The sequence below is a fragment of the Aotus nancymaae genome, unplaced genomic scaffold (genome assembly GCF_030222135.1).
Source record: "Aotus nancymaae isolate 86718 unplaced genomic scaffold, 86718_ANA_hifiasm-v0.15.2.pri h1tg000015l_0, whole genome shotgun sequence".
Taxonomy (NCBI): domain Eukaryota; kingdom Metazoa; phylum Chordata; class Mammalia; order Primates; family Aotidae; genus Aotus; species Aotus nancymaae.
The window spans coordinates 8,112,334-8,133,923 of record NW_026988426.1 but is presented as its reverse complement, the minus strand read 5'-3'; positions in this window follow the sequence as shown (position 1 = coordinate 8,133,923).

Here is a 21,590-nt window from a genome sequence, read left to right as displayed (position 1 = left end):
TACGCAGTGAGTTTCCTTAAGCAAAATACTATCATCGCTCAATACTATATACCTAGAATGAAATAAAAACATGGAATTCTCAACTAAATTCTTACGCAATTTTGACATGTGTTTAAAATGTACAAATAAAATTTTTAGAAAGCCTCAGAATAAAAGTGATATGCATGTATCAATCACTTATGTTAACAGAACCTCATAAGAAAGAGGTGCTTTTTAAAAAACCAGCAATAGTAATAAAAGCTTAACTTCTGTCTTCACTTTCCTTTAGAGGTAAGTATTAATTTGGGGATAGTGTATGCTGATATTACAAATAAGGTATCTAAAATAAACACACACACAAGCAATCATTTTCTAGGCCTTAAAGACATCCTGATGTTGCCCTGGGTCTTATTTTAGACACTGTCATGCCATTATTTATACTACATAAAATGTGAAAATGTATTCATCTAAAAGGAGTAAAATTTCCTCGACATGTAAAGAGTTTTTACAAACTAATAAGGATAAGGTTAATAAACAGCACAACAAGCATATCAATAAAACACCCTATATAAACAAGGCTAACATACAACTCAAGAGAAAATAGGAAGAAGACATGAAAAAAATTTACAATAAAATACTTTGGCTTGTAAAATATATGGCAAAATGTGAACCTCAGTTAAATCAAGCAATAAGACACCATCAGTTAAAGTTTGAAAGACATCATCAGGGAACATGTATTTCACTGGCCCCTAGTTTATAATAAACATTGCAGGTAGCTCAAATGTTGGTCTCAATGCTCTTCACAAAGATATCGATTGTTTTTCCCCTTTATTCTTCTTTTATCCCCAGGCTGTGATTTTTCTCACTTTGGCCTTTTCACACTTTCCCTCCAGCAACAATGATGTCTATGTATGCACAGAATTTCTAATCCAAAGAGGTGACTCAAAAAATTTTGGAGGTTGTATATGCGGTATCAGAGAAAAAAAGCCCCATGCATCTGAATCACAATTTATACCTAACGGCTTATTAACATTAAGCCCTTAGATGTAAATGCTGTATTTCACAGTTATCGATTTTTTTTTAAAGAGCTCCCCAGATAAAATTGGCAAAGCTGTCATTTGCTGCCAAACATCAGTCAACCAGGGGAAAAAAGAGAAGGAGGAAACCACTTCAATGAGTGTTATTCTCAATTTGGATAGATTTTTAATTTTTGAAAAATATGGGTTATCTTATCCATGAAATCAACCAATACCACCTTCTTAAATTTGAATTTAAAGGTTTAAATGTAAATAATAATTGTTAATGATCATGTACATGTCTTATCACATTTAATTATTATAATAACCCTAAGATATAGGTATGATTATTAATTACTTCCAATTTACAGATTAAAAAGCTAATGTTTGCAGAGATTAGATTAAAGAATTTGCCCCAAATCACATGACCAGTAAGTGGCAGAGCTGTGATTTGGTCCCAGGTAGTCTGTGTTTGAAATCCAGTTTCTTAAGTATTCTACTATTCTACCTAGAAACCCTTGCTGTGCCCAGAAAATAATTTTGTTTGCCCTCATACTGAGGATCCGCATACATTTTCATAGAGATAACTTTCCTTTCTCAGGATCTACTGCCCCTTTAAGTGAGACTAGAATTTGGTGATATTTAGAGAGGGCAAAGGACACCTTCTCTATGTGTTTCTTACTTCTAAGTTCTCCCAGTGGACTAGCTCCACACACTTCTCTTGGTTGGACATGATCCAAAATGTTCATTTTTACTTCTGCTTTTAGAAAGCTAATCATCCCAAATCTTTAAGCAAAATCCCCTGTAAAAATCAGTAACGGGCCAAGTCCAGTGGTATCATCAGAGGTTTGGCTAAGACCACAGGGAAAGAGCTAATGTCTGCCATATGCAAAGACTTCTTCATAGATACTTTCTATAGGACCTAAGGATACACAATAAAACCAATTATGGGGAAATAAATTTCAACTCCACTTAAATGAGCTTATTAATAGAGTTTTCTCAGGAAAAACTGAGATCATTTGTTACTGGAGCAATGCAAGTAGAGAATGAATAACTACTGGCAGAAATATAAAGGAGTCTCAAATCTCAGGTGAAGAGTTGATTAGTTAAGAAGTTTGCAACTTTGCTTCTTGACTCATTGCTAGGTCTATAATCACTCACATGGGTTATCACAGGTAATTTGTTACTAATAATACAGAACTTTTTTGATTAGTTTTTAAGTCCTATAAATTAAACTGGATCTGTATTAGTTCCTTGATTACAAATAATAGAAACTATTGGATGGATATGGAATAGCACAGATAATTGAAATTTTAAAAATTGCATATACCCAGAAACCATATTATTTTTACAGTGAGTAAACCTGCCTGACCTACATACATGAGAGACTCTTATCCTTGTTTACATTATCCCTCCTGCGTATTGTGACAGAGCAAAAGCTGAGGACCATTGTATGTTTGGTCTTTAAGATTTCTTCGAAGCCTCAGTGCTGTGATTCTATGGTCCTGCAGGGTGGGGGAACAATCACACAGAAAAGAACTGTTCTGGCCTCAGATCCATACTGGATTTTGTGTGAGCACAATTAACCACCCATGTTGCTAAGACTAAGTCTCTGCAACTTATGGCACTAGAAGGACAGGCCAGCCCTTTGGGTTCCCTCTGAGAGGACTGCAAGGGATAAAATAATGGAGTTACTTTGTCTCTAGAAGAAACCGGGCTATCTGTGTGAGGCTCAAGCAGTGAAACCCAGGGGGAGAAAGAGAAAGATCTTTACCTTAGCACTGATAGATGGGTTTACTCATCCATAAAAGTCCATGAACTAAGGATTGGTCTGAGGAAATTATCTTAGATGAGCATGAAGTGTGTGTGTGTTTGTGTGTGTGTGTGTGTGTGTGTGTGTGTGTGAAGATGGAGGAGAACATCTAGTTTAAAAACTCAAGTATTATGAAGAAAATGTTCCTATCTTTGCTCTTCATGGAGTTTTATGTGACTTAGATTATGTTCACATTTTCTTTCATTCAGCAAATACATACTGAACACAAAGTGTGTTCCAGGCTCTGGATTTAATTAAAATTAACATACAAATCTCATTCTTGCTTACTCAGTTCCTCAAAAAGACGTGCTGTCTAGACCTAGTGAAGGCTACCTTTGCCTCATGAGAGTTACCTGTGCAGTGGCCAAGCATTCCAGCTTGCCTGGAGCAATCCCATTTTACACATGTGGTCCTAACATACTTACTTAAAACAACCTCTTTCACCCTCAAAAGTGGTTGAATGAATTTCCAGCTTCTGTGCCAGGATGTAGAGAGCCAGGAGTGCAGCTCACAGTTACAAAAATTAAAATTAAAAAGCCCGACACACTTCACATTCATGAAGTTTAAAAAATCCACTGGAGAATTAAAGTAGTAAAGTCTGGCCCAAAATCTAAAGAGACAGGCCTACAGCGAGAGGAGAGATGTGAGCACATGCTTACATAGGGAAGAAAACCATTCGTCCACACACCTAAGATCCTGGAATATGGTTTATGTTTATGACTGAGGGTTAATGAGAACAATTGAGATCACATCCCCACATTCAATCATCACTAAGCTGGTACGCTTCAGATAACATTATAAGAGCAGGATACTGCTGGGAAAATAACGGGAGAGAAATAGGCATGTGGAAAAAAAATGCTTTATGAGGCACAGTACAAAGGGAAGACCTAAAATTCAGAAATGAACACAAATTTCTCTGTTTTTGCACTACAACCACAGGAATATCTACAATAATTTAAAACCCATAATACACTGAGGTAACCACAGTAACAACAACAACAAAATCTTAATGGAACCCAATTACTAATATAACTCAAATCCCCATACTTAAAGCGTGGCAGAGGAAAAGACAATCCCAATGTAAATTTAAAAATCTACTTATTCCCATCTCTACTGTACTACACAAGATGTCAAATAACAACAAAACTCACAAAGCATGCAAAAAGGCAAGAAAACCACATTCAGAAGTAACAGAGCAATAATCAAAACTGGACTAAAAAATGACACAAGTGTTGGTAATATCTGACAGAAAATTAAAAAGAAGAGTGATTCATATGCCAAAAGCTCTAAAGTAAAAGGTGTACAGCATGCAAAATGAGATGAGTAATTTCAGTACAGAAATGGAATTACATGAAAGAATCAAGTAAAAAGAGTACAAATGGAAAATACAGGAGGAGCAGCTAAGAATGCCTTCAACAGATTCGAAAGCAGACAACACAGCTAATGAAAGAATTGGTGAACTGGAAGATAGGGCAACAGAATTACCCAAATTGAAACACAGAGAGAAAAATGAATGAGGAAAAAAAATAAAGAACCAAACATTCAAGATCCGTGATCACTGAAATCACTCTAAAATACACATCATTAGAATTCCAGTAGGGGAAGAAAAAGGCATTGGAACAAGAAATATTTGAAGAAATAATGGCTGAAAATTATTTTTTTTAAATCTCACATATCTAGGCACTGAATATTTAAGTTGCTGTAAACAAAAAAACAAAGATAAAGTCTTAAAGATAACTAGAGAAAATAAGACATTACATACAGAGGAATGAAGGTAAGAATTAGAGCATACATCTCATCTTATATCATGCTAGCCAGAAGACAATGGAGTGATACCTTTAAAGCACTGTACAGCACTGATAGAAAAAGAAATAATGGTCATCCCAGAATTCTATATCTATAGAAAATATCTTTTAAAAATGAAGGAGAAATAAAGACTTTCTCAGCAAAAATAAGTGAACTTCATTGGAGCATATGTATTTACTAAAAAGGTTAAAAGATATTCTTTAGGCATAGTCTTTTGAATGAACAGTGTTAAGCTAAAGTCGGAAAAATCCTAAACAAATACTGTACTCTGGCTGGTAAATTTGTTTAACACAAGGGTATGGGTTAGAAATTCTATAGAATGAATAGATAGATACAGGTAAAGGTTAGAGAAAGAAATATAGATGTGTATGTATGTATGAGTTAGTACACATACTAATACAGATATTACATTTCCTAACAATATCCACTGAGGGCCAGGTATGGTAGCTCATGCCTGTAATCCCAGCACTTTGGGAGGCCTCAGTGGGCAGATTACGAGGTCAGGAGACCGAGACCATTGTGGCTAACACGGTGAAACTCCATCTCTACTAAAAATACAAAAAATTAGCCGGGAGTGGTGGTGGTGCCTGTAGTCCCAGCTACATGGAAGGCTGAGGCAGGATAATCGCTTGAACCAGGAGAATCACTTGAACCAGGAAAGCAGAGGTTGCAGTGAGCCAAAATTGCTCCACTGCACTCCAGCCTGGTCAACAGAGTGAGACTCTGGAAAAAATAATAATAATAATAATAACCCACTGAGGGGACCTAGAAACAGTGACACTTCAGTAGCCATAATTCTACCTTGTACCCATACCTTGGCTTTTTAAATTCTCTAATAAAAGGAGCCCGCTCCTTGAAGAACTGGGATACTTTCTGGGTTGGAGTAGGGGAAAATACACATTGAGCCTGGAGTATCTTGTGGTGCAAGAAAGTAAGGAAGTGCTTAAAAATTTTTCTTTTAATGGAAGCATATTGGAAGGACACAGGAGCCAACCTGAAAACATTGTCAATGGCTAAAATTGGAACAATCCAGCAACAAAATAAGTAATTATAAGACTGGATTATAATCCAAAGAACAAAAATAAAAATGGAGTTCATACTGATTAATAAATGAGAAATGATGTTTTCTTACCAAATTTCAATTAATACATGTAAAAGGAATGAAAGAAATAGAAGATCACCATTAGAACTCCAGCATAATAATTGTTGCAGGCAAGATCCACCAATGGATAATTGAGTTGGTGACTGAGTTTACACAGAAATAAAATATCTGCATGAACTCAGAATATAATCTCAAAAATATTTAGTAATTTTAGAGAGAAAAAATAGTAAATTTACAGAAGAGAGTCCAGGCAGCCAGCCAGGTGATATATGTTAGCTAAGTGATCAGGGTTAATACTACTAGTAACATATATTGATGTCACATATGCCCTAGGGCACATCTCTGCTGTAGCCTTCTCAACAATGCATAACGTCTACATAATCAAGGGAAAATGTCAGACAAACCCAAATTGCAGAGCATTCTACAAAATGACTAACAAGTGCTCTTCAAAAGTGTCAAGGTCATGACAGACAAGGAAAGATGGAGGAGCTGTCACAGAATGGAAGTGAATAAGGAAAAGTAAAACTAAAGGTAATGTGGGATCCTGGGACAGAAAAAGGACATTATTGGAAAAATTAGTAAAATCCAGGTAAGTTCTATACTTTGGTTAATGGTATTGAACCAAAAATAAGCTGTTAGCATAAGTGTATACTACATGAAGGCTATTCTATTTTGGTAACTCTTCTCTAACTCCGAAATTATTTTAAAATTTAAATTAGTTTTTCAAAAGTTTAACAATGACTTATATAGTTCACTCTAGTTAGCAGTTATATCTTATATCTAGAAAGAACATCCTTATTCCCTATAACTAATGTAACATCCTCCTATTCCAGAAGCTTGTCATTTTTAAAAAAAAATGACTGTTTAAGCAGTTATTCTCGGTTCTCAGGATTTTACCCTTGTTCATGAATACGTTGACCTTTCCTAAGGATTAAAAAACCAAGAGACTAGGCACGGTGGCTCGCATCTGTAATCCCAGCACTTAAGTGTGTGGATCGCTTGAGCCCAGGAGCTCGAGACCAGCCTGAGCAACATGGCAAAACCCCGTTTCTACAGAAAATACAAAAATTAGCCAAGTGTGGTCATGCACACCAGTAGTCCTAACTAATCATAAGGCTAAGGTGGGAGGATGGGTCGAGCCCAGGAGGCGGAGGTTGCAGCGAGCCTAGGTCACACCACTGCACTCCAACCTGGGTGACAGAGTAACACCCAGTATTTTTAAAAAAGGGAAAGAGAGATAAATCATTCAAATTGTAAAGAAAATGCAGAGTATTCTGTTGACTGGAAACATCTCAAGCTGGGCATGGTCCTATTTTTAATGTTGGTTTGTCATTCCTCATTTGCATACGTGTATAGATATATATGTATGTATGTGTATACTTACGGCTATGTGTTCTCCAATAAAATACTATTCCTCAGAGAGGTATTTGGGGACTTTTTGATACCTGTGTTCAATGTACTAATGCACTTGGACCTTTTACAAACTCTTTAACAGTTTCGTGTGGCAAGAGAGGAAGATTTGAGGGAATCGTGGAGGTAACCTCTCATGGCTTCCTCAATGAGTTTCAAGGAGAACAGCCCAACCCCAGCTTTCGAATGGAGAAGGCAGGTCAAGGTATGTTGAGCTTCATGGGATCAGGCAATTTGGGAGCTGCAGGAGTCCATATCCTGTCACCTTTCTTCCTAAAGAACTTGTGCTATGCTACAAATTGTTCTCCTTGAACAATATCCGAGTCAACATTCCATCAATTAAACCTGAGGAAAGAGGTTGCGTTGGGAGGATAAAGGAAGAGATGCTTTTTGTCACCAGGCTGCCTGGTAAAGTGGAACTTGGCATGTGACCAGGGAGGAGGCTCTCAGGCTGTTTCCTTGGCTACCAAAGGGGAGAGATGGCTGTCTGTCTCTATGTCTTAGACATGTCATGAGGGTAAAATGGAATAACTAAAAGTAAAATCGCATGAAAAAATGTAGACCAGGGTTTCCATTTAAATGGGTCAGGATTTTCTCTTGCCCATTCTCTTCATTGCCCTCAGAGTAAAATGAATACTCTTTAAAAGTGGTCAACAGAGCCCAACCAGCCTCTTAATCCTGGTCACTCTTCTCTTTATCCCTTACCAGCCACACTGGACGGTCCCCCAAGCACTTTCCCACTTCATTGACTTTGTAAATATCTCCTCCTTCCTGGAGCTGTGCTCCCTGCTCTCATCCAGGCCAGACTCCCCTTCAGTCAAGCGATTCCTACGTATCCTCCGGTTCTCAACTTTGATGGTGTTTCCTCTACAAAGACTTTCCTGAACCTACTTCTCTCAGATACCTAGAACTAAGTTTAATTAGTCTTTTTAACTACATATATACCCTGCCAATTATAAATTACTCAAATGGAAGAATCTGCCTTTTCACCATCACACATATCTCTGGCTCCAAATGAATAAATGCATGCTTTCAATACAAGTTCCTTGATATAGGTCCTTCTTGGGAAACTCAAGTATAGAAAAAATATTCCAAAGACTAGATTGATGAAATATTTAGTGAATATACAAGAGAAAACTGTTTAGTGGAGTTAGTCATTTTAAACAAGGAAGGCTCTGAAGCTTAAATCTTCAATGTTATTATTATTATCATCATAACTTCTATTTTACAATAGCAGTATATCACAGAACTCACATTTATCTATTCTAACTACAGGCTAAGCAATCTGCTAAATGCTTTGTACACATTAGTGTTTTCCATCTTTCCTCAAACCTTATGAAATATATACTGGTTTCTATCCTCATTTAAAGACAAGATAACAAAGGCAAAGAGGTTGTCCAACATCACCCAACTATTAGCGAGTGGAGTCATAATTTAACTCCAAGGCTTCCAGGGCCTAGTGTCTGAATTGCTAAAAATTATGTTCTTCTGCTTCCCCTGCCAGAGAGCTGAACACTAAAGTCTTTCGGGTCCCCAGAGTACAGAAAATCTAGTTTAAATACAATCCTGGATGAATTCTTGAGTTGAAGATCTGTGTCTTTCCACATCATCTTCTCATTCGCCAATAAGGTTACCCTATCAAGTGGTTCTAATCGCAGCTTTTCTCCTCCCAAAGTCAGGGCAACTATCCCTCCCCAGAATCCCTATCTGAACCGCTGAGTTTATGTTTTAATACAATTGTGTAGCTCCCACTCCCCCACAGATTCTCTTTTTTCTTCATTTGATTCCAATAAAGACACATTATTTGCTTGGGAGCTTTCCAGGGTAACATGAATCTATCTTTTGAAAACTAGTCCTTGCATCTGGGAAACTGAATTATGTTTTTGGTGTTTGCTTAGCAAAAGAGTTGGTCTGTGGAAACAGCATTGTTATTTTGTTATCTTTAAAGCTTTTATGCCATATTAAACAGATTTAATTTCCAAAGAACTTTCTCACTGCCCCTCCCTGCTTTTTATTTTATTTTATTTTTTTATTTTTTATTTTTTATTTTTTTTGAGACAGAGTTTCGCTCTTGTTACCCAGGCTGGAGTACAATGGTGCGATCTCGGCTCACCGCAACTTCCACCTCCTGGGTTCAGGCAATTCTCCTGCCTCAGCCTCCTGACTAGCTGGGATTACAGGCATGCGCCACCATGCCCAGATAATTTTTTGTATTTTTAGTAGAGACGGGGTTTCACCATGTTGACCAGGATGGTCTCGATCTCTTGACTTCGTGATCCACCCGCCTCGGCCTCCCAAAGTGCTGGGATTACAGGCGTGAGCCACCGCGCCCGGCCCCTCCCTGCTTTTTAAATGGACAAGTCACTTTCTACTTTCAAACTGGTTGCCTTCAGAAGATGCCACTGAGCACTGATTTGGCCACTTAGCTGAATTAACCATGTGATCCATCTGTACCTTCCTTCCCTGCCCTCACAAAACACATATGCCTTTGACATAATGAGAAGGCCTTTTCTCATCAGATCACTTCATGTAAAATTAAATACACGCACATCCAAGAACCCCAAATCCATCATATGAATAAAACGGCACACTTTCTCAGTCCAGACAGGAGTTCTCTTTAAATTGAGATGTCTGACACCACCTAATCCCTGAACCAAAGAGATTTTTTGATCACCCTAGTTTTTCCCAGTATTGCTTTTTTTTCTTTGCATCAATAAATGCTGTAGCTGGGGATGCTTCCAGTGCCAGCATGTGATAGCTTCAGTAATCATCTCATTCAGAGACCAAGATACTGCTCTATTTCTTCACACCCCAGGTAAGATTTTGAACCTTGGGCAGGCTAAACACAGCTGGTGTTCTCTATCCCTGAATAAAGGAAGTAAAAATGTATTGCAAAGATATGGCTTCCTCATTTTAAAGAAGAGAAAGTAAAAATAAGAATCTAGTTTTCAATTGAAAGATTCTTATAGCAAGAGCCCAAACCAGACATTGAAACACATCACAATGATTATAGTGGCTATTAATGATTGAGTGAGGAACAAAGCAGAAAGTTCCCTGTGAATTTACTCACCTCAGTTGAATTTTAGAAATCAAAAGCTGAATTTGTTTACAGAATAGGTCCTTTAGCAGAAACACGTAATTAATAATAAAATGTATAATAAACAGCAATAAGACTGTACTGAAAGTAACTGGAACTGAAAGTAAACCCTTTGCCCATTCTAATAAGCATATTCTGGGTCATAAAAGTGGGTCTACAATCTAGAACAAAAATAAACATAAGGTCTGATGCTCACAAAGAATCCAGTTTTATTTCATGTTCTTTATAACTAGCTGGAGGACAGGATCTCTGTCTTATACAAACTGGTGGGCATGAGATCTTAATATGGGAAAGCACCCCACTCATGTAGCAATAAGAAAAAATTGGGCTGGGCACAGTGGCTCATGCCTGTAATCCCAACACTTTGGGAGGCTGAGGCAGGCAGATCACCTGAGGTCGGGAGTTCGAGACCAGCCTGACCAACATGGAGAAACCCCATCTCTACTAAAAATACAAAATTAGCTGGGTGAGGTGGCACATGCCAGTAATCCTAGCTACTTAGGAGGCTGAGACAGGAGAATCGCTTGAACCTGGGAGGCAGAGGTTGTGGTGAACTGAGATCGTGCCATTGCACTCCAGCCTGAGCAACAAGAGTGAGATTTCATCTCAAAAATAAAAAAAGAAAAGAAAGAAAAATTTTGTGGTTAAAATATAGACCTTTGCTTTTGCTTTTTTTCCATTTCCGCTGTTATAATCCATTTATACTCAAGATGTTAATTCTTCAAGCAATTATTGAGCACCTAGTAGGAACAACTGACAGTGTTAGATGTGTGCAGAATGACTGCAAACAGGTTAAAGTAATAAAACTTCCCCTTCTTCCTACCCTAACTGGGGATATATTTGTTATCAACAGTAAAAGAAGCAAACTATTAAATCTATGTGTGACTATGTTCAACAGAAGCCTGTCTTTCTCTTTTTTCCTTTATGCTAATCATCTTTAGCACTGCCATTTTAGGGTTTGATACTAAGGAATTCAGAGAAATATAAGAAATATTCCTATTACTGTATAGTCTCACTAGTGAAAAAGGACAGATGCACAAAACCAGGAGAAAACCAAGGCTTCGAGTTTAAGTTATACGTTCAATGTCAAGTATGCAAAAAGTTATTGTTAAAGGCCTTCTTTCTATGCTTTAACCCAAGGTGCAGTACAAGACAGCATATGCTATGTGATTAAGAAAATGGAATCTGGGTAAGGTTACTGAATAACTGAGTGTGGAATGAACTGGAGAGGAATATATGCCAGCAGAATGCAGTAAAGACATTGTTACAGTTATTCCAGTAGAAGTTGATGAGGCCATAAACCTCTGATGCACATCTGAGTCACCAGGGGAGCTTCTGCAGCCTGCACATGCCCACATCACCCACTGATTCTAACTCTGTAGATCGTGAGGGTAGCAAGGGCATGTGTCTTTTGTAAAAAGCTCTTTAGGGGAGGCCCTTCTTGGTTAAACACCACTGCCATAAATTAGAGTGTCTTCTCTGTCAAACAAAGCTTTTCTTCATATCCAGCCTCTCTCTTCTTGATGGGATCTCATTCTGCCACCCAGGCTGGAGTGCACTGGTGTGATCTCAGCTCACTGCAACCTCCACCTCCTGAGCTCAAGCGATCCTCCCACCTTAGCTTGCCAAGTAGCTGGGACCATAGGTGTGCACTACCACGCCTAGCTAATTTTTTATAGTTTTGGTAGAGACGGGGTTTTGCCATGTTGCCCAGGCTGATCTAGGACTCCTGAGCTCAAATGATCCACCCACCTCAGCCTTTCAAAGTGCTGTGATTATAGGCATGAGCCACCGTGACCGGCCATATCCAGGTTGACATTTGACAAGTCTACCACACTCAGAAAATGTGCTAACATGTGATTTGTTCGGTTTCTTTCTTTCATTATAGGCATAAATAAATGTTAAAAATTCAACACTATAAATCTTCAAAAATTAAGTCAAACCTACCAAGACCCAGATTTCTTGAATAGTGATGTCAAATCCCAAATAGAAATGTATTTTTGGTTAGGCTATCTCATTAGCTGTAATTATTGATTACTTGTTTGTCAAGCATCCTATTAAACACTTCACATGTTATCTCATTCAGTCCTCACCACCACATTAGGCAAAAGCACTAATATTATCCCCATTTTAGAGATGAAGAAACTGAAACTCATAAGAGTTTAGTCATTTGTTCAAGGTAGTGTACAACTAACAACTTACTTAAAAACCTAAGAAACAGTTCTATAATAAAAAATAATAATTCTAATGTAAACAAAACAATGTAAGCAATTGTTTTTCTTTTTCTCCTAAAAAATCATTAAAAAAAAAAAGCAACAAGGAGATTGCAAAACTCACCACAAACTCTATTTTAAATGAAACTAAAAGAAAGCTGTATCTGCAGACTCCAAAAAATAGCTGCAAAAAGTAGTTGAGATCAGAAGCCACATGGAAGGAAGTGAAGAGGCAATGCATGGGAAATGTTGACAAGACCCATCAGTGGAAATTCAAAGAACATGCCAACAAAAAATATGGTATCCGATTGTAAGGGTCTCACTCAAAGAGCAAACAAGGGTGTTTGCAGCAGTGCATGTGAGAATTTAGGTGAGCAGACCTGATAAGTTTGGGAGAAGACAGAGCTGTGCAGATAATCATAGAAATAGGCCATCTCTGCAGCAAACAGCCTGTCTTTATGGCAGAAGAAAACTACCCTGATTATCTGCCACACCCCAACACTGCACCTCCTTCAAATATCTGTACAAAGAAAATCCAAATAATGTAATGATAAATTTTTAAGAAAGCAAAAATACTATGAGAAAGAATATGGAGAAGAGCAGCAAAACTCACCAATAGTTAAAAAACACTTACTAGGAAAGTGTTACTATGGAGGAGATAGAAAATATGAACAGACATATTATGAATTTTTAAATATGAGGAATATAATTATGCCTCTAAAGAAATACTACAAAGCAGAGATGCAGAGCCTCAGGAATTGAGTGGTGAGACTGGAGATTAAAAGTGAACTGGAAGAGCTTGGTAATAAATATAACGTAAAATAAGAAAAATGAAAATCATTCAATACTGAATGAGCAAAAGGGAGAAAGGACACTGTATGTTTTTCAGTTAAGAGAAATAGTATGTAGCAGTGAGAAAGATGAAAATAAAAATGAGTTAAAAAGGATTGATAATTAACGATAGGTATAGAAGAAAGGATAAGATATAGCAATTGCATTGGAGTCCATGGAAAAGAAAATAAAACAATGATTCAGAACACACTAAAAAAATATAATTAGGGGCCGGGCGCGGTGGCTCAAGCCTGTAATTCCAGCACTTTGGGAGGCCGAGGCGGGTGGATCACAAGGTCAAGAGATCGAGACCATCCTGGTCAACATGGTGAAACCCCATCTCTACCAATACAAAAAATTAGCTGGGCATGGTGGCGCGTGCCTGTAATCCCAGCTACTCAGGAGGCTGAGGCAGGAGAATTGCCTGAACCCAGGAGGCGGAGGTTTCGGTGAGCTGAGATCGTGCCATTGCACTCCAGCCTGGGTAACAAGAGCGAAACTCCGTCTCAAAAAAAAAAAAAAAAAAAAAATATATATATATATATATATATAAAATTAGAAAACATGTAGTCTCTGGTTAGTGGTGCTTTCTAGTTCTGTCATTCCTTCTATATTTATCAATAGACTGCCATTGTAAGAAAGATCTATCTCTTTCCCCTATTTATTTATTTCTTCATTTTTTTTGACTTATTCAATCATATATTTATATAAGTATGGACTCATGAATGATTTGTTTTATTCTACAGGTTGTAATGCAATCTGTGATTATTAATTTTTTTGTACAAATTGTTTCAGCTTTGGACATGGGAAGGATCCTGAAGGTATTTCCAATGTCCTCTCAAACATGTCCTCATCCTTTCTTAAATATTTCCCTACTTCTGAAACCACAATATTATCCAGGCTTACCTTATATTTTCCTATCACATCGCTAGAATCCACTATCATATTTCTTAAAAGAGCTCTGGTTCCTGCAGTTGGAGGATGATATATAGAAGCCATAAACTGAGTGCCAGGTGTGCACAGTGCTTCTGGAGTACCTAGCCCCTCGCATTAGACATAGCCAGGAAAGATATGTATGTATGCTAACTTATGGATACGCACATCTATACTTATTTCTGTATCTGTGTGTTTATAGTCACAACTGTAAGTTCATTTTGATATTTATAATTCTAATCTAATACACCACAAGGCTTTCCCTTTCCCTTTTCCTTCCTCCTTTCCTTATTGTAACTTGTTCCCTGAAAGTGAAAAATTTGCTTCATTACCTATCATATATTCATTAGTCCAATTCTAGTATATACATAAAGTAGATTCAGAATTGCTTGCCATATCCCCATGAGAACCAAATTTAGAGGCTAGAGTACAAAATTTGTGTAAAATTAGTTTTGTCTTTAGCCTTGTAGTAGGCAATCAAAATACTATTTCCAAAGTTAATTTTCTTCTCCTTCCCTTTTACTGCGATTAACCTATTCATTTGTAATACAGTTAGAGTTCATTTGTATTTTTATATTCTAGTTTGGATTATACCTCCATCCTGATGGATTTTAACTAATTTTTAAATATGTCAAAAATTATGATTCTAAAAGTTAAAGCTATAGAAAAATGTATTGCTCCCCACTTATCTTTATGCCCGATTTTCATGCCCTCATTCTTTTCACCTTGTTACTATCCATCCATGTTGATAAGCAAACTAGTTAGTTTCTGGTTTATACTTTCTGTGTTTATTTTACCCAAATGAATAAATAAATATATATTTTTAATATCTTTCTCTCTTGAAGAGTATAAATATCCTTTTAACCTCTAGAAAGATCATTATTTTAAAAATAAAGGATAAACTTTCTAACCTAATGAAGAACAAGAGGACACAAACATGAAAAATAAGAATTACAAAAGGGAAATAACTTCAAAGTAAGAAATAATTTTGCAAGGGGGAGGATCCAACGTGGCCAAATAAAAACAGCTCTAGAGTGCAGTTCCCAGTGAGAATGCAGAGGGTGAATGATCACCACATTTCCAAAAGAGTTTTTACTGACCATAGACGAGGAGATACCCAGGAAGAAAAGTACCACAAATTTCCAGCACGGCTGTTTCAGCCAGCATAGTGAGTCTGCACACAAAAACTCACACAAATCTGGGCGGCTGTTTCAACTGGCACCTAGAATGCCTGGGAGATAGAGTTGCCCATTCAACTGAAAAAAAGGAGGCTGAAACAAGGAGCCAGGTAATCTAGCTCAGCAGGTCCCACCCCCACAAAGACCAGCAATCTGAATCTTTCTGGACTGAGAGTTTCACAGCAAGCACAGCTGGACCCAGGATGGTCTAGCTCTGTGGGAGGAAGGGCGTCCATCAATATCAAGGCAGTCTACCACTACTGAGGCAGTTTGCATTAATGAGGCAGTCTGCCATTACTGAGGCAGTTCACCATTACCCAGGCAGTCCATTAGTGAGGCAGACTGCCATTACCAAGGCAGTTCTAATTATACCTCTATAAACAAAACTGCAAGGAAGTTCACATAGCAGCTGGGCAGAATCCATGGCAGCTCAGCAATGCCTCTGCTGGCAGACTGTGACTAGGCTACCTCTTCCCTGGGCAGAGCATCTCAGAAAAAAGGCAGCAGCACATCAGGAACTTATAAATAAAGCTCCACCTTCCCAGGACAGAGCATCTGGGAAAAAAAGGTGGTTATGAGTTCCACTGCCACAGACTTAAACATGCCTGCCCAGCAGCTCTGAACAGAACAACAAAACTCACAGCACAGCACTTGAGCTCCTTTAAGGGACAGATTGTCTCCTTAAGCAGCTCCCCAACCCCCGCATATCCAAAGAGACACCTCATAAAGGAGAGCTCAGGCTGACATCTGGTGGATATCCTTCAGAGACAAAGATAACAGAAGAAGGAATTGGCAGCAACCCTTACTGTTCTGCAGCCAATGCAGGTGATCCCCAGCCAAACAGTGTCTGGGGTGGATCTCAGCAGTCCTACATCAGAGGGGGGCTGACTATTAGAATGAAAACTAAAAAACAGAAAGAAATAACTTCATCATCAACAAAAAGGACGTCCACTCACAGATCCCATCTAAAAGTCACCAACTACAAAGACCAAAGGTAGATAAATCCACAAAGATGGGCAGAAACTAGAGCAAAAAGGATGAAAATACCCAAAACCAAAATGCCTCTCCTCCTCCAAGGGATCACAACTCCTCACCATAAAGGGAACAAAGCTGGATGGAGAATGAGTCTGATGAATTGACAGAAACAGGCTTCAGAAAGTGGGTAATAACAAACTTCTCTGAGCTAAAAGAACATGTTATAATGCAATGGAAAGAAACTAAGAACATTGAAAAAAGGTTTGTTTAAATGCTATTGAGAATAAACAGCTTAGACAGGAATATAAACAACTTGATGGAGCTGAAAAACACAACACGAGAACTTCGCAAAGCATACACAAGTTTCAATAGCCGAATCGACCAAGCAGAAGAAAGGATATCAGAGACTGAAGATCAACTCAATAAAATAAAATGAGAAGGCAAGATTAGAGAAAAAAAAGTAAAAAAAAAAAAAAAATGAACAAAGCCTCCAGAAAATATGCGATTATGTGGAACGACAAAACCTATGTTTGATAGGTGTACCTGATTGTGACGGAGAGAATGAATCCAAGCTGGAAAACACTCTTCAGGATGTTATCCAGGAGAACTTCCCCAACCTAGCAAGGAAGGCCAATATTCAAGTCCGGGAAATACAGAGAACACCATAAAGATATCCCTCAAGAAGAGCAACCCCAAGGCACATAATTATCAGATTCACCAGGGTTGAAATGAAGAAAAAAAATGCTAAGGGCAGCCAGAGAGAAAGGTCGGGTTACCCACAAAGGGAAGCCCATCAGACTCAGAGTGGATGTCTCAGCAGAAACCCTACAAGCCAGAAGAGAGTAGGGACCAATATCCAACATCCTTAAAGAAAAGAACTTTCAACCTAGAATTTCATATTGAGCCAAACTAAGCTTCATAACCGAAGGAGAAATAAAATCCTTTACAGACAAGCAATTGCTGAGAGATTTCTTCACCACCAGGCCTACCTTACAAGAGCTCCTGAAAGAAGCACTAAACATGGAAAGGTACAGCCAGTACCAGCCACTCTAAAAACATACCAAATGGTAAAGAGCATCGACAGAATGGAGAAACTGCATCAACTAATGGGCAAAACAACCAGCTAGCATCAAAATGGCAGGATCAAATTCACACATAACAATATTAACCTTAAATGTAGCCCAATCAAAAGATACAGACTGGCATATTGGATAAAAGATCAAAACCCACTGGTGTGCTGTATCCAGGAAACCCATCTAACGTACAAGGACACACATAGGCTCAAAATAAAGGGATGGAGGAAGATTTACCAAGCAAATGGAGAGCAAAAAAAAACAGGAGCTGCAATCCTAGTATCTGATAAAATAGACTTTAAACCAACAAAGATCAAAAGAGACAAAGAAGGGCATTACATAACGGTAAAAGGATCAATGCAACAAGAAGAGCTAACGATCCTAAATATATACAAATCCAATACAAGAGCACCCAGATACATAAAGCAAGTTCTTAATGACCTACAAAGAGACTTAGACTCCCACACAATAATAGTGGGAGACTTTAACACTCCACTGTCTATTAGACAGATCAACGAGGCAGAAAATTAACAAGGATATCCAGGACCTGAACTCAGATCTGGACCAAGCAAATCTAATAGACATTTACAGAACTCTCCACCACAAATGGACAGAATATACATTCTTCTCAGCACCACATCACACCTACGCTAAAACTGACCACATAACTGGAAGTAAATCACTCCTCAGCAAATGCAAAAGAATGGAAATCATAAGAAAGTCTCTCAGACCACAGTGCAATCAAAGGAGAACTCAGAATTAAGAAAATAACTCAGAACCACATAACTTCATGGAAACTGAACAACTGGCTCCTGAATGTTGACTGGATAAACAATGAAATGAAGGCAGAGATAAAGATGTTCTTCAAAACCAATGAGAATGAAGACACCATGTACCAGAATCTCTGGGACACATTTAATGCAGTGTCTAGAGGGAAATTTATAGCAATAAATGCCCACATGAGAAGCAAGGAAAGATCTAAAATCAACACCCTATCATCAAAATTGAAAGAGCTAGAGGAGGAAGATCAAAAAAAAGTCAAAACCTAGCAGAAGACAAGAAATAACTAACATCAGAGCAGAACTCAAGGAGATAGAGACACAAAAAAGCCCTTCAAAGAATCAATAAATACAGGAGCTGGTTTTTTAAAAAGATCAACAAAATAGACAGACTACTAGTCAGGTTAATAAAAAATAAAAGAGAGAAGAATCAAATAGATGCAATAAAAAACAAAAAAGGGGATATCACCACTGATTCCACAGAAATACAAACTACCATCAGAGATTACTACAAACAACTCTATGCACACAAACCAGTTAACCTGGAAAAAATGGACAAACTCTTGGACACTTCCACCCTCCCAAGTCTAAACCAGGAAGAAGTCAAAACCCTGAACAGACCAATAACAAGGGCTGAAGTTGAGGCAGAAATTAATAGCCTACCAACAAAAAAAAAGCCCAGGTCCAGATGGGTTCACAGCTGAATTCTACCAGACATACAAAGAGGAGCTGGTACCACTCCTTCTGAAACTATTCCAAAAAATACAAAAACAGGGAATCCTTCCCAAATCATTTTATGAGGCCAACATCATCCTGATCCCAAACCTGGCAGAGACTCAACAAAAAAAAGAAAACTTCAGGCCAATATCCATGATGAACATAGATGCAAAAATCTTCAATAAAATACTGGCAAACCAATTGCAACAGCACATCAAAAAGTTATCCACCATGATCAAGTAGGCTTCATTCTGGGGATGCAAGTCAGGTTCAACATATGCAAGCCTATAAACATAATTCACCACATAAACAGAACCAAAGACAAAAACCACATGATTATCTCAATTGATGCAGAGAAGGCCTTCAACAAAATTCAGCAGCCCTTTATGCTAAAAACTCTCAATAAACTAGGTATTGACAGAGCGTATCTTAAAATAATAAAAGCTATTTATGACAGACCCACAGACAATATCATACTGAATGGGCAAAAACTGGAAGGATTCCCTTTGAAATTGGGCACTACACAAGGATGCCCTCTCTCACCACTCCTATTCAATATAGTATTGGAAGTTCTAGCCAGAGCAATCAGGCAAGACAAAGAAATAAAGAATATTCAATTAGGAAAGGAGGAAGTGAAATTGTCTCTATTTGCAGATGATATGATTGTATATTTAGAAGACCCCATCGTCTCAGCCCAAAATCTCCTGAAACTGATAAGCAACTTCAGCAAAGTCTCAGGATACAAAATCAATGTGTAAAAATCACAAGCATTCCTACACAACAATAACAGACTTAAAGAGAGCCAAATCAAGAATGAACTGCTATTCACAATTGCTACAAAGAGAATAAAATACCTAGGAATACAACTAACAAAGGATGTAAAGGACCTCTTCAAGGAGAACTACAAACCACTGCTCAAGGAAATAAGAGAGGACACAAACAGATGAAAAAACATTCCACGCTTATGGTTAGGAAGAATCAATGTTGTGAAAATGGCCATACTGCCGAAAGTAATTTATAGATTCAATGCTATCCCCATCAAGCTTCCTTGACCCTCTTCACAGAACTGGAACAAGCCACATTAAACTTCATATGGAACCAAAAGAGAGCCCACATAGCCAAGTCAATTCTAAGCAAAAAGAACAAAGCTGGAGGCATCACACTACCAGACTTCAAACTATACTACAAGGCTACAGTAATCAAAACAGCATGGTACTGGTACCAAAACAGAGATATAGACCAATGGAACAGAACAGAGGCCTTGGAGGCAACGCCACATGTCTACAACAACCTGACCTTTGACAAATCTGACAAAAACAAGCAATGGGGAAAGGATCCCCTGTTTAATAAATGGTGTTGGGAAAACTGGCTAGCCATGTGCAGAAAACAGAAATTGGACCCCTTCCTGACACCTTACATTAAAATTAACTCCAGATGGATTAAAGACTTAAACGTAAGACCTAACACCATAATAACCCTAGAAGAAAACCTAGGCAAAACCATTCAGGACATAGGCATAGGCAAGGACTTCATGACCAAAACACCAAAAGAATTGGCAACCAAAGCCAAAATAGACAAATGGGATCTAATTAAACTCCAGAGCTTCTGCAGAGCAAAAGAAACAATCATTAGAGTGAGGCAGCATCCAACAGAATGGGAATATATTTTTGCAATCTACCCATCTGACAAAGGGGCTAATATCCAATCTACAAAGAACTACAATAGATTTACAAGAAAAAAACAAACAAACCCATTCAACAGTGAGTGAAGGACTTGAACAGACACTTTTCAAAAGAAGACATATATGAGGCCAACAAACATATGAAAAAATGCTGATCATCACTGATTATTAGAGAAAATGCAAATAAAAAACACATTGAGATACCATCTTATGCCAGTTAGAACAGCAATCATTTAAAAATCTGGAGACAACAGATGCTGGAGAGGATGTTGAGAAATAGGAACATTTTTACACTGTTGGTTGGAGTGTAAATTAGTTCAACCATTGTGGAAGACAGTGTGGCAATTCCTTTAGGACCTAGAAATAGAAATTCCATTTGACCCAGCAATCCCATTACTGGGTATATATCCCAAGGATTATAAATTGTTCTATCATAAAGACACAAGCACACATATGTTCACTGTGGCACTGTTTACAATAGCAAAGACCTGGAACCAACCCAAATGCCCATCAATGATAGATTGGACAAGGAAAATGTGGCATATATACACCATGGAATACTATGCAGCCATTAAAAATGATGAGTTGCTGTCCTTTGTAGGGACATGGATGAATCTGGAAACCATCATTCTCAGTAAACTGACACAAGAACAGAAAATCAAACACTGCATGTTGTTACTCATAGGTGGGTGTTGAACAAAGAGAACACATGGACACAGGGAGGGGAGCATCACACACTGGGATCTGTTGGAGGGGAAAAGGGGAGGGACAGTGGTGGGTAGGGAGTTGGAGAGGGATAACATGGGTAAAAATGCCAGATATAGGTGACAGGGGGATGGAAGCAGCAAACCACATTGCCATGTATATACCTATGCAACAATCCTGCATGTTCTGCACATGTACGCCAAAACCTAAAGTGCAATAATATATATATATAAATTAATTAATTAAAATAATAAAAATAAAAAAGAAATAATTTTGCATAAA